Here is a 12,297-nt window from a genome sequence, read left to right as displayed (position 1 = left end):
ACCTTTCCAGACTCCTGATATTTCTCCCTATATCTATCCTACATCTTATCCAGGATGGCCTGCTAGTCCTTGGAGAATGGTATTGCTCATGCTAGAATTTGGTATCAAAAGGTCTTCAAGTCTTAAGATTGCTTCTTTATGTTGGGTGATGTGGTTGCCTTTTCTCAAGATGTTTCTCCATGGCATAGCTGTAGTTTAGTAGCAATTGTAATCACTGATAGTCAGGCACAGAGCTGACCTCTTCACCAGCACTAAAAAAGTAAAAATACGCCCTACACTCAGATTTTTTTTTCTAATACTTCTAAAGTATTTTACATAAGAAACTATTTGGTATTTGAAAATGCAGTATTTATTCAAAGAAACTGTTTTAAAATATCTTGAATAACATGTTAAGTCATTAAAATCAGAACCAGAAAAAGCCAAGATTTGAAAAATCTATTTGCTGGATTTCCCTGTCAAAAGCGAGGCCTGGTTTTGAATTTTCATTAGTGTGTCATTATTTTTGCTCAGCTGGCTTGCAAAGAACTCTTAACACCACTGTCAAATGCAATAGGATCCAGGGACAATGTTTTGATTGCATTCAAAAATAATTTCTTGTGTAACAGCAGAATATATACACAGGCATCCAACTCCTGACTCCAAGACTAACCTTTCATAGCATATAATATCACCAGTCACAAGAAGTTTCCACTTTCCTCAGCTGTTAGCTCTGAAGAGAAGTAAAAGCAAGAGACACATGTTGGATGATTCTGCTTTCACATCACTTAGAGTCAGGACTAATTCCAGAAAGGTCAGCTGAACTATACTAGCATAATCTTAGCATAAATGAGAACACAAGCAATATGTAATACCATTGTAATTGTTGGCAGTAAGAGTTCTGCCCTCTTGTGTGATTGTTCTTGTAATTATGACTGTCTGCCTAGTGTCTTTTTTGCTGAATTTCATAATTATGTTAGCCCCTGTTTATTTCTTTTTGTCTGGTGACACCCATTCTCAGACATTTTTTTGTTGTATTCTCCTGATAAGGTTAGGAAATCTTAGTAGATCATGAAATTTGAACAATGTCGTAACACTGAATGAAGATTAGCATTTTGTCTTTCTTTAGGCCAGAATTGCAGACTTTGCTGTAATTCTCTGGATGATTTTATTTTAAAAGTCTTCACAAACAAATTTGAACCACAATTAATAGTTCTTATATTTTTCTGTTTAATTTTCCACTTAAATTTTTGTGAGTCTCTTCACACTTTCTTTAGCCTGAAGAGAACTTTATTGCTAATATATTGTGTGCCACCAATAGCTTCAGGCATGCTTGCTATAGTCATCTTATAAATGATGTTCAGTACTGCATCTTCAGTACTGCACCTTTTTTGCACCATCTCACGCGTAATGCTCAACTACTGTTCAGATCCGGAGCAGGACTCATCTCACATAACTACCCCAAATTTATGCCAACTGGTCAAATCCATTACCCTGGTTTCTTCTGTAGTTAAAAGAGATTTTAACTATATTTTGTCAAGGTACAAATATTTTCTTCATAAGATCAGTGAACTGAATTGCTTTACATCAATTAGAGCTTTCCACTAGACAGCTAGCACGGACTAGGTTTTGGCTTTTCTATGGAAAAGGTTAAATGAGATGAATCTAAATTCTGGTGACAAGAGTTGGGAAGCCCAGGCACACAGTGAATGGGAAAAAATAACACTAGAAATGGCAGTTTCAAGTGGGTAGACAAGAAACATCATCAAAAATTCTTATTTTACCATTTGAAAATATCTCCAAGGCTAATGTGATAAGGTTAAGAAAAGTAAATAAATAAGTAAGTAAATAAATAAATGAAGCCTGTTCTTGTAATGTGCACAGGTAGGAGTGCATCTGGTTTATTTTGCACAAGTACAGACACTTAATTGTATACAGTCTCCTACATTCAAATGTGATGAAGTAAAAGAAGACTTCTTAGAAAATCAGGAGTGCAGAAAATGTTACCTAGACAGTAAGTTAGCATGGTCTGTTTGTTTTGGCAAGACAATGCATGGAAAGTATTTTTCAGTTGCTTTTTTTTTTTTTTTTTTTAAAGATACAATGCAGGAAAAAGAAAACACAGCAACAGTGAAAAAAAAAAAAAAAAAAAAAAAAAAAGCACTGGCAGAAGACTAGAAGACTATATGGAAACAAAGCAACCAGAACCACACTTAGGTCAGTTTTCAGAACTATTCCTGTCTGTAGGAACCAGGCAGCAGTATGGCTTTGTAGCATGTCATTAACTTTTGGTTTCATGTGTGAACACAGGACAGAGGCTCAGAGTTCTCAATACAACAGAGAGTAAGTTGAAACGCAGAGTGCTAGGTCTTTTGAAAGAGAATCCAAGGACACATCTATTTACATGATACTCAAGCCCCTGATCGATACTGACACAACACATATAACTGCTAAAACCAGTTTTCTTACAATGGTTAAACAGGTAAAAAAAAAAAAAAACAACACATCCCTTATCCATCCAGTCTGCTCTTCCTTCTTTTCAGAATAAGTGAGGCTTTTGCTAATTGCTGCCACATGCAGTTTTAATGCATGAACAATCGTCTCAGAAAAATACATAACAAACATCAACAGCTACTTCAGTTTGTGATTTAGATCCAATGTTACCCTTCCAAGGCAGAAAAAAAAAAAAAAGAAAAACAAACAAACAAACAAACAAACAAACAAACAAACAAACCTTTTTCATGATAATCTTCTCCAAGTGCTGGTACAGACATAATAATCCTTTGGGGAAAAAAAAAAAAAAAAAAGTATTAAACTGGAAATACCAATAAGCATTTCACTAGAAGAGCCCAACTGCTGCTATAGGAAGGAAATGGAAAGAATGAAATTTAAAATTCAGCTATCAATTTCCTGAAGAGCTTAATTTTTCCATAGAATCATTTTACCATTCTACCAACTCTCTTGAAAATTTACTTGTTGCCTCCCTAAATGTGTGCCAAGTTATGCAATCAAAAAAAAAGAAAAAAAAAAAAAGGATTAAAGAACCATCACTTTAAATAGTTGCTGTTGCAAGTAAACATTTTTTCTATGTCATGTCTTGTAGAATCTGACCCTGTATTAATAGGCACTCTGTGGGATGCTCTCCATTTATAACTTTATGCTCAATTTAGAATAAACAGTACTAATGAAGAATGGTTTGAAGTAGAGGATGCAGTGCAGAAGTGTTTATTCTGGGCCAATGCCCTGTTAGCAAAACTCTTTCCATTTGGTCCTCTTAGACATTTTAGCCTGCAAGTGATCACATGTGGGGAAGAGACATTAGAGAGGACTACAGATTATCTTCTCTTATTTTTGCTCTAAAAGGAAAATGTGTTTTGATACAGACCTCAACTCAGCCAGAAATAATTGTGTGCTAAATGTCATAGGTCAAAATGAAAATAATCCATTTGGGGAGCTGGCATGGCAGGGCTGGGTATAAGACAAATAGGTGCAGGCACAGACTGACACACAGGACACCTGCAATGTGTATGGTTCATACTGGTTATTAAATCCAGAAGTAGAACTAAATTTCCAAAGGATAGGTATTGGAACACTTAATTTTTAGGGTTCTACCCAAAACTATAGATCTGCACTTTCCCTTCCACCTCACCAGAGTAGAGCTGAGGCTTGAATATTAAACCACCTGTACAACACTTGCAGCTGCCTACAGCCAATCAGGTGGGACAGACTAAGACCAGGTTTTCAGTAAATGCCCAAAACAGGGTGAATATGGTTCATACAAACACTGGATGCAGACATGGAAACAGCCTTGCAATCTGCTATCCCTCAAGTCTCATACTCCCTCTCCCCGTCTTCCTGGCCCAGTGAATGCTGGATTTCTCATTGCACAAGGTTTTCTCTGTAACAGAAGCTACGGAAAACAAGTCTTCCAAAAGCCAGATGATTAAGAAATTCTTGAAGGACATCAGAATCTAGATATGCCACAGCCTGGGCAACTATACTTTGATTAACTAACTTCTTGAGGACTAAAGCAGGATAAATCCCACCCCACATGCCCACCCACCAAAGTATAAGACATTGCTTAAAATCAGAACTGGACCCTGCACCCCTGATTCAGAACTAGCTGGCATCCAGACTCCTAAAGTTCAGAGATGCCTAAACTTAAAAGGTTTTTAATTAGTTCTTTGTTTATTCACTTGCTTGTATAAACAGTGATCTCTACTCATAGGTCCACAAAGTAACAGCACAGCACGTTAAGCCCATTCACACCCATTCACCACAGGAACAGATCAATATTTATTTCTTTTTATAACGCACTTTTTATATCATGTCTTTTTGCATCTGGAGCCCAGTAACAGGGAAACTATTTCAGGCTGCAGAGTATGTGTTCCCTTTGAGTAGCTTGCATGTCCTTAGAAAGGCCGAAAGCAAGTAAGCAGCAACAAGAGTGGTCATAACTTCACTGCCTACCCACCACACCTGACTTCTTCTTGGCAATGAGGACTGGTATTGACAAAATACAAGAGCTTTCTACTAAATGCACCGGGGGGGGAGGGGGGGGAGAGAGAGAGAGAGTGGGTGTCACATCCATGCGCTGCCCCCTTGCCCTCAGCAGCCCTGGCTGTCAGCAGTGGTGTCTTCCCCAGCCACTATACTATGTGCTTGGGTGCAACCTGGCTGCAGCCTGGCTGGCAAGGCCCCAACAGGATCAGTATTATCAGCTCAAAGCTGTTTCTTATAATATCTGTCATGCACATAACAGTTTCAAAGAAAAATTTATGTCTGGAAACTTCTGCATCCCCACTAGCCTTAGAAAGTTAAATCCCTTAGTGCTCAATCCAGATGCCCTTAGGTCAACCAGAAGACTCCTGTTGGCCATAGTAAGGACTGAACTGATAGTGGTGCTTGCTGCCAAGAGCAGCATTCTCTTCAACAGCTGCTGGGTAGCCTGGAAGCTTTCAATCATGAGAAATAACGGGAAGCTGTAACGTTGTGTGCCATAAGAAGCCACAGGAATTTGTTTAGGAAAAGAAAGCTGAGGAGATATATATATATATATATATATAGATATAGATATAGATATAGATATATAAAATCCTTTGTTTTAATCTTCAAGTATCATAACAGATTAATTATGACTTGCAATATTTACTTTTTTTTTCCCAGCAAAGTTCTTTTGTGAAGCTTTTTTGTATATAATCAGTTAGAGTCTGCCCTTTTTCCCCCACTTAACCGCTCTCCTTCCTATTAAAATGCATTAAAAATATATCCTGTACTGAGCTGTTGTTTCATCTCAAGGTAGGGTACTTCAGTGACTTGGAAAGTATTATATCTCACTGGTTTTATGGCAGTATCTAGCTCTCACAGAGATGTGGTTCCTAGTCACCCAGCTTTCTTTGGATTATTGCATGCAGCTAAAGCTTGTTATTATAGGAAAAATGAAACATCCTTGTCAAACTGCAGCTTGGAGCTTAAAAGATCCTGAGGAGAGTCACAGCCTAACACTGTTCCCATAGCTCACATTGTCAGATACATATCAAGTTTTCTGAGATCCAATTCTATTGTTACCCCTATCCTGCATTAAACAAACAGAAAAAAAACATCCAGACCTGCCTTGAGAACTGGGGCTGAGGAGAAGTGAAGGTAGCAAAGGCTATCTGCAGAAAATTTGGTAACAAATTGACAGCAAATATTAAAATATTAGCAAAAATTAAAATTTTAGCTAGGCCTCAATGGAAAGTGAAATGGTATCATAACGCGTTAAACTCATTATAATTGCTTTTATGCTCTTATTTCCCTCTTTAGACATAGGTCTCCAGTTAAACCACAATTTCAGGACATACCACAACCTCCTCACTTGGAGAAGAGGGCTGGTTCACTATTGGAGCTGGAGGGCAACAAAGGAGTGTGCCCTTCTATCAGAAAATTTGAATGCAAAGATTCAACTCTACTGCTCTGCCCAAAACAAATTTATTTTGACTCTTGGCATTCTGCTTTTCCGTTGCTAACAGTAGATATATTGACAGACAGAGACAGATAGAATATATACCAAAGATAAATATATTTCTCATGTATTGCTGTTTTTGAAAAGACAGTTTTCAAACACCCCTATAAAGACTGATTATCATAGAATAAGCAAAATTTGAATTCAGTGGCAATTAAAAGTCAAATTACAATACACAGATTCATAACCCACCTACAGCTCTGTGGTTCTGGCCACATCTGGCTGTTCATGCTCAAATTAGAAAACGTGCTCTAAGCCTGAGACACGGTAAGAGGAAGCTTAATGCTGTTTGCCATAGGGTAGCAAACATGCCTCAGTTCATAGCTCTGAAGGTGCATTTGAAGTCTTGCTGTGGAAATATTTCTCTGGCTTACAGCCAACAACAGAATGAATGGTGAAGCACATGTCCTTCTCCTTGGACAACTGTATTAATAATGGGGTCTTCTTGTTACCTTTCCACAAGACATGTTTGAACACCATACCCTGTTATTAGGTCTGTACAACTTTCAGATCAGAACTGGCTGGACAGCCTAAAGGACAGAAAACATTATATTGAAGTCTAGTTTGTATCCATTTAGAAAAAGATGTACTTGTAAGATTCGTCATGTTCCTGGACATTTTATGCAGACAATATCTGACGTGATGTATAATCAAGTATGTGGAAAGAGGAAGAAATTTAACATAAGAGCTCATCTGTAGACTAGTATGAATTATTCCTTTTTCTCATGTCTCTTTAATTCTTTTTCTTTTTTTCTTTTTTTGAAAATGTAATTGTTGTCTGGGAAATCTGACTCCAGCTAGCCACCTGCCAAGTACTGACTCGCATCTGTGTACAAGATGTTCCCAGCTCTTCTGCATGCATCTGTATCTATTTGCCGAACATATCGGATCAGCTGCTTTTTGCATGCACAGAAAGAAAGAATAAAGAGCCCCCAGCATAACCACAACCTATGGTTTCTTTCCCTGCCTCCTAATTGCTCTATGCTTATCTCTCCATTCCCCTTGACTGGTGACAAAACTGATCACTGTGGCTCAGAAGCATTGCCTTGGACTCCCAGGTACAACTAAATCAAGTGGCAAACGTCCAGTCCTTGGTTTAGATATGTTGTAGTCTGCTATGACTACATAGTGTCTTGATAACAAGCTGGCTAAAACGGCTCAGTTCCCATTCCTCAATTATCAGGTTAGAGTATTTCTCCAGTGATAGCAGTGTTCAAATATAACAGCATTCATGGCATCGGCCTGGCATTGATGCTGCGTTCACTGAGTGACATGTGGACACACCTGAAATTAATCTGAACTCTTTCATGGGGGGAGAGCAGCATGTACACATGTGCATCACTCATAAATCATTGTTTAGATTGGCTTTGTCCCCTAAATTTGGTTCAATCTTCTGTCAGGGACCTGAGTGCACCTGAAGGATACTGTAGGGGGAAGACAAAGACTGCAGAGAATCACTGCCCTGAGTAAGGCAGTCACTGCACCCGGAGCCCTAACATCTACCACTGGATAAGAGTCAAGCAGCCTCTCTTACACATTAAGCCACCCCATCCATAAACTATGCAGACTAGGGAAGAAATTCCTCTAGTAGCTTGCAATTTGCTTCCTGTCAGTCCATTGCTGGTCTACCTGTTGGTTATTCTTGCATTATAGCACTCTCAAGGAAATCTGAAGTTACACTTTCCTGACTCAAATCCATTTAATTTGGTGAGCTGCAAAAGACCCTGGAATTTTCTGGAAGCTAGAAATAGCTGGAAATAGCATGTTATAAGCCTTCTTCTAATAGCAATTGAGAGTTCATTTTATCTTGTGTTGCATCTGAGGAGGTTATTTTCACCAGTATGAAAATCTATCATATTGGTCTCCAATAATTTTCTTTAATTATCAATCTATAGAAACAAGATATTTAAATGAAAAGAAAATGACCAAAGAAAAACACTTGGGCTCCTTTATTCTGCCAAATAATAAAGTTTTTTCCAGAAGAAAAAACTTCAACTCATTGCAACAAAAGAAAATACAGCACAAACTCCTTTACAAGTCAAGTGAAAAGCTATGTACAGTATTTAGTCATATTTTTATTCTTTGTGTCATAGCAGATCCTACCTGTATATTATGTACATGACATGTGATTTGGTGTTCATAATGTGTGTTCATAGTTTGTTAACACTCTTCAATATCTCACTTTGAGAAGCAAAAATGCAAGAGGTTATGCTCCTGCAGCCTTGTGGAAATAACAGTTCTGGCAGGGAACAGAAGCACTGCCAAACTGTGTTATCTGATTGTCTAGTCTTCCCTTTACCCACCTTTCTGTGAAGAGGAATGCTCAGAGTTGCACTGTACAACCAAAAACCAAACTCTTTTACTTTTCAGAGAAATTTATATTTAGACAATATGGGACAGGAGGCCATATTCTCTCTTCAGTGTATTGATGCCCATCTGGTTGTTCAGCAGATATGGGAGGGGTCATTATGGTTGTGACTGTGTTGAAAAAGCAATTACTATGTAGGTATGTGTCACACTGTCTAAAGCCTGCCTTTCTCAGTGTTTTTGAAATTTGGGTTTCTCAAATGATTCAAAGGGTAGAACAGTGAAAGCAGAGAAGAATGGAAAAATGAGAGAAAACAGTCTGATGTGTCTTGAAGAGCAACATGAGCCTCTGGCTGTTACTAAATCCACTGATGCCATTTGGCAGAGGGTAGCCACATAATGATTCTACAACACACACGACTGCTTCAGAACACCTTCACATTGCTTTCATAGTGCTGTGTTTCAACAGAGTGCAGAGTATTCCTTGTTTAGTTCTACCATGGTCATCAGATCTAGCTATTTCAATAGGAAAAAGCTTCCTAAAGGAGCAAAATCTATTCCCATTATGTTAAGAGTAGATGTAGGAACATTGTTTACACACACACACACACACACACACACACAAAAAAAAAACAACAAACCAAAACAAACAAACAAAAAAACACCCTTCTCTGAAAGCAGCATATACTAGAAACTAGCAAGCAAAGAGAGTAAAATATGAAATTCAACCTGGACAAAGATCTCACAAGTGCAAAGATCCACTGAGGGAGACTTTGGAAATCATTATGAGAATGAAGAAGACAAAGTGAAGCAACTGAGTTGATGATGCCTGAAACTAGGCATCATAATGACATTATGATAGCATTATAATGGCAGTGATAGCTTTATTAGTAGTGTTTGTTTCTGTTTGTTTGGTTGTTTGTTTTTATATTCCTGAATATGACCTACATGACCTCGAGGAAGTATTCCAGGATGTTAGTAATAGTCTCATTACCTGTTGGGACTGCTTGCACTTACCATGCAACTCCTGCCGTACCACCGATCAGCAATCCTATTCTTATCTCATCGGCTGCCCAGCTTTCAACAGCAGCTCCAGTGGTGACATGGCTTGAACTGCTGCTGTGTGCCTTGGAGATAAAAAAAGAACACCCTATCTGACTCACTGAGTTAATATCTATTAGCTCTGCCAACACTGTGTTCAGTGTCTGGGAAGCTGATATAGTAAATTTCTGCCCATATTGGTAATGGCAATGATTCACTGAAGCAGTTTTAAAGATGTTAGGATCATGTAACAGGATTAGGATTTCTATAACTGGCAAAAGAAATAGGGATTTAAACTGCTATAAATTATCCCTGAAATCTTTCTTTTGCCTTGGCTTTCTTTTCCATATTTACTTGGATTTCTGTTCCCAAAGTTCTTTTGTTGTTCCCTTTCTTTTAATTTCCTTCTTTATTTCTTTCTTTAATTTTCCTTCTTTTCTAATTCCTTCTTTTTCCTTCCTCCCTCCCTCCCTCCCTCCCTTCCCTCCTTCCTTCCTTCCTTCCTTCCTTCCTTCCTTCCTTCCTTCCTTCCTTCCTTCCTTCCTTCCTTCCTTCCTTCCTTCCTTTCTTCCTTTTTCTTTCTTTCTTTCTTTCCTTCTTTCTTTCTTTCTTTCTTTCTTTCTTTCTTTCTTTCTTTCTTTCTTTCTTTCTTTCTTTCTTTCTTTCTTTCTTTCTTTCTTTCTTTCTTTCTTTCTTTCCTTCTTTCTTTCTTTCTCTCTCTCTCTCTCTCTCTCTCTCTCTCTCTCTCTCTCTCTCTCTCTCTCTCTCTCTCTCTCTCTCTCTCTTTCTCTCTCTCTCTCTTTCTTTCAGCACAAACTGAGATACAAGAAATATGTTGATTACACTATGTGCCTTTGGTTTTTAACCTGTTGATATTGTACTTCTGGGAGCCTGCAGTTCCACTTTTGCTAATGCAACTCTGAAAAAGTTTGGACCCTGCAGCTATCACGGAACATACCTATACCTATCCCCCTTCTTGAGAACTCATATTACTTTGCTAATGACTGACACCACAGAAGTAACTGGTGTCTAGAAATCTTGTAAGGGATGTGAAGCTACAAGATAGAACAGAAACTCAGAAGAATTAAAGTTGCAGGGTTCAGACACAGGAAACAAATATAATGCATCTATTTTGGATGGGCCTGAGGGAAGGAAGGAGTCTGAAGGGCAAAAGACAATGTAGGCATGGCGGTGAACTAAAATGAAATGTAAGTGTACCAGGGAGGTGGCAGAAGAGTCTTCACTGAGCAGCTGTCACAGGACCACTAGAAACTGAACTCCTATGGCCCTTCCTGGGAAAGCAGAACTTTTTAAGAGGGATGGGTCCAGGAAATCTGTCCTTCACCACTTGTTCCCCTACCTTTCTCCCAGCAATAGCTCTGAGTATCAAGCAGACACAACAGCAAAACTTGTTAATGCCAAGAGCCTAGATGTGTCAAAAACACAAAACAAAATGAGTCACAACAGGAACATAACTAATTCTAATTGCATATGTAGGAATACTGTTTACATCTGATCCATTTTCCAGATTTATAATTTGTTTTAACCAGAAATCTTACTGGAAAAGCAGAAGGAATCTCTATCCCACTTGCTTGCTTTTGCCCTTCCAGCTATGAGATAATAATCACATTGCATCTTTTCTTTCTTCTTCCACTTGTTCTCAGAAGTTTTAGTCTTCTTATTTTCTGACCACCACACATTTTCCATCTGTAGAATCAACATAATAAAACACCTCTGTACAAAGTTGAACTTTTTCTTCTTCTTGTTTCTAGTATTCTATTTTTTACACCAAGTTGCCTGTTGTTCACATAGTGTCCGGACTTCTATTTTTTCCGCTTAACTAGTGCTATGCGCAGTTCTCTTCTGTGTTTTCATCTTTCCCTCTTTTCAAGGCTTCCTCAGAGCTTCATGTGGTTGTTCATGTTGCTGCCATCATCCCCACCAAGAGGAATAGTGTGTACTTGCCAGAATTGGAAACAGAAAGCTGCAAATGGACCAAGAGCTGTTATTTCCTGTCTCCAGATAAAGGTCTTGCATTGAGGATATAGATACTTTACTTTCATGATACTTTGCAACAGTGATCATGAAGTATGTGGAGCTCCAAGAATGAGCCATCACTGGTGTCTATCTAGTGTTCACTAATTCCCACTATTGTTATCCATAGTTCTACCTTCAGCAGTACTTCTGAATATTAGTGCTACAGTTGGCTATAAAATCATTTCTTAACCTGCCCAGGCAGAATTTTCTTGACTTGTATGAGGCTGGAGATCCAGACCTCTTCCTAAGATGCATTTCTTCCAAGTGAAAACCCCAAAATATATGTTTATAAGAGCCTCCTAATATTTTTTACAAAAAAATAGGCAGAAAGGACCAAAACAAATTATGGAGCTTGGTTCATTCGAGGTGGCTTAACAGCAACAGACAAGACCAATGTCTCAGCAACAACGTACCACCTTGGACTGTAATCAGTACATAGCATTCTTCAAATATTGAAACAGGACAGTGTTTAGATCCTAGGTTTGCTCAAAAACACTGGAATGAAACAAAAAAATGCATTAGAAGAAAATAGTTGGCTACCACTTACATGTCGTCTGTTTGTTTGGAGCTGGGAGAAAAAACGTTACTAGAAGCTGTTGTGAGACTTCTCTAATTATACTGAAAGGGATAGATTGAAGCCCAGGTTAGTTAGATGTAACTATTGCCCACTAACTATAAAAAGGTGTACATTTGTGGCTTTTTTTTTTGCAAAAAGTACCTTGTGGCTTCAGTGAGGAACTGGAAAACCTCCTCACCTTGGCGCATCCATGACATCTGGCGCTCCACGCTTTTTTCCCACGTGTTATTTTCACTTTTGGCCATGTAATCAAACCTTGTAAAACTCAAAACTCAAAAAAAAAAAAAAAAAAAAAAAAAAGTCCTAAAGATGCGAAGAACATGCAGTACCAAATAACATTTGAGGCTGGTGTGGT

The sequence above is a fragment of the Netta rufina genome, assembly GCF_964035555.1.
Source record: "Netta rufina genome assembly, chromosome: 3".
Taxonomy (NCBI): domain Eukaryota; kingdom Metazoa; phylum Chordata; class Aves; order Anseriformes; family Anatidae; genus Netta; species Netta rufina.
This window is presented reverse-complemented; position numbering follows the sequence as displayed.